We start from the raw sequence: 3,263 nt of genomic DNA on the forward strand, positions 1-3,263 counted from the left end.
TGTGTGTGTGTGTGTGTGTGTGTGTGTGTGTGTGTGTGTATGTAGTTAGGTATGCAGGTATGTATTATAAAAGATTTCTTTTTAAGTTGACCAAAGTGTCCTAAATTTAATTGTGCTTTCTGTTGTAAATATCTCTGAGGATCATCAGAAAGCCCACTTAATGTTAAACTCCCCAGTTTAAAACAGTGAATTCTATCATATGTAAATGATATCATTCTAAAGATGTGTTTTTCAATCACTTGATAACTATTCAAAAATAAAAGAAGTAGATTATAGCAGGGAGCATAACATGGAAGAGCAACATTCACAGGCATCTGCTTTTCTACTTTCACTTCTCATTGATTTTTTTTTAAGACTGGGCCACAGTTGTGGAGTGATATGTTGGGGGTTATAAATTATCCACCTCTGCCCTGAAGGGGAAAAACAGATAAAGAAGCCATTGCAAATAGGTGATTATTGAAGCCACATGGACATCAGAAAAGGAATGTATTCTTCAATTTGGAATGTGAACCATGATATCTTAGGTTAACCTCTTGTGGACTCATGGGAAAGATAAATCTAAATGAGTATGTCATTGTTTTAAGTAACTGAAATGAGATTTGAATCACATGCAGTATAAGGTAGGGCAGACTTTTTGGTCTGAACCTACTATAACCAAATGCCTAACATTCTTCAAGGAATTATTAAAAATGGAGATTCTCATGATACACCATCCATTCAGGATATAATCCAGGGCTGGGCGTTAAGCTCAGTGTTGGAGCACTTGACTAGTATGTGAAAGGCCTACATTTGATCTCAAGTATTGCTGGAAAAGAAGGCACAGTACAATCCAAAGTTACTATCTTGAAGAATCAAGAAAATGCAACCCATTATTGTGACGGGGATGATAATTAACATGTCATGACCTTAAGATGATCCAGAAACTTAAAGAGTAGAAAAACAATTTTAAAAGGCTATTATAATGACCAGTGAGGTGGCTTGCCACCAGCCTGACAACTTGGTCTAGATTGCCAGGACCAACACAATGGAAGGTGAGAATCAACTCCTGCAAGGTGTCTTCTGACTACCGCACCTATTCTGTGGCACATGCACATATCCAAAATAAATAAATGTAATTTAATTTTTAATATTATTTGTCTTAGTCACTGGTTCCATTGCTGTGAAAAGATACCATGACCAATGCAACTCTAATGTAAGACAGCATTTAATTGGGGGCTGGCTTACAGTTTCATAGGTTTAGCCCACTATCATCATGGCCGGGAGCATGGCACTATGCAGGCAGGTACTGGAGCAGTAGCTGAAAGCTACATCCTGATCCATAAACAGAGGGGGAGAACTGGGCTTGGTATGGGCTATAGAAACCTCAAAATCTACCCCTAGTGACACCCCTCCTCCAACAAGGCTACACTTCTTAACCCTTTCAAATAATGGAACTCATGGTTACTAAGCATTCAAATATGACATTTTGGTGGCCATTTTTATTCAAACTACTATATATTCCCCTCCATAACCCCCATAGGCTTGTAGCCAGACCATAACACAACATGCATTTAGTTACACTTCAAAAGTCCCCATAGTCTATCACAGTCTCAGCACTATTTAAAAGTCTAAAATTCAGTCTCTTCTGAGACTCATGCAATCTTTAACTGTAACCCTCTGTAAAATCAAAATCAAAAAGAATATCAAATACTTTCAACATGCAGTAGCACAAGATTCACATTATTTTTTCCAAAAGAGAGCATAGTGAGGAAATACTGGACCAAAGCAAGTTCAAAAACTGTCAGGGAAACCTCCAAATTTTGTATCCTCATGTCTGATCTCAAAGTGTTCTTCAGACTGTGTTTTAAAGAAAACTCCAATTTGTGCTAGGCACCCATTCTAAATACATAAAAGATAAGCTGCTAGCAATTCTGACTACTTGCCCCCTATTCCCAGAATTGTAAAACTGTTGTGAGATGATTAACCACTTGGACTGATTTCTGTGAATTTCACTATTTGCTATGTTCAGGGTGAGTGAGGCAATTGGTCATATAGCTATGAGTAAGGTGGTTCCTTGTGCTTTGTGGTTCCTTACATAGCTGTAAAGTCCACAGGAATGAAGTAATTGTAACCTGCCCATAAAAGTCCCCTACACACATATACTATAAGCTGGGCCACAGTCCAAAATCCTACCAGGGAGACTGTGGTGAGCTGCAGCTTAAATAAAAATTTGGCTAATTATAATTTAAATCAGGTTTTTTGTCTTTCCAGGTTTCAGGTTTTGGTTTCAGGTTTTTGGTGGATTCAAACTCCATAAAAAGATCTCCACCTCCTTTCAGCTTTCTTAACTGCAACGCACTTCTTTCTCTTGGCCTGGTTTTACCCCTGGTCTGCAGTTCTCCTTGGCAGATATCCCACATCCTGGCACCTCCAATATCTGGTGGTTCTTCAACGCAATCCAGGCTTCATCTTCACACCTTCATGCAATGGCCTCTCTGGAACTACATGTAGAGAGACCCCTGACATAGGCCTGGACTCAGTGTTTCCTTAGCCCTCAGGGGGCTCTAAAGCCAGAATCATGTGGCTAAACCGGCCAAGTTCTGCTAGAACTTGAACCCCTTGTTTGATTACATTTGCCTCAGTTTTCTATATTTGATGGATTCCTTGCCTGCTCCAGTTTTTCCTTAACTCCTTTACACAAGTTGGAAGGTTAGCTGAGTGGGATCTTGTGCCTTTATTCCATTTAGCTTCAGGCTTTTCTTTAAACTTTTTAGAGAGAGAGAGAAAAAAAAAGCACTTGAGCTCCATTAAATTTCCTGGTGCTCCTTTTCTCCTCAAACTGTACATTTTGTATTTTTTCTAACTCAGCTAACCTCTTTTAATTATAGACCCACATAAGGGTGATCATTAGTAACCATATGACATAGTATAAAAGGATATATATATATATATATATATATATATATATTATATAATATATAATATATAATATAATAATATATAATATATAATATATAAATAATATATATATTAATAATATATATAAATAATATATATATATTATATATATATAAAGCATCTTTTGTGTGGAGTTAAAGTAGTTTTTGGGGGGGTTATTAGATATTTTCTTTATTTACATTTCAAATGCTATCCCGAAAGTTCCCTATACCCTTCCCCCGTCCCTGCTCCCCTACTCACCCACTCCCACTTCTTGGCCCTGGCATTCCCCTGTGCTGGGTCATATAAAGTTTGCAAGACCAAGGGGCCTCTCTTCCCAATGATGG

Source organism: Mus pahari, chromosome X (genome assembly GCF_900095145.1).
Source record: "Mus pahari chromosome X, PAHARI_EIJ_v1.1, whole genome shotgun sequence".
Taxonomy (NCBI): Eukaryota; Metazoa; Chordata; class Mammalia; order Rodentia; family Muridae; genus Mus; species Mus pahari.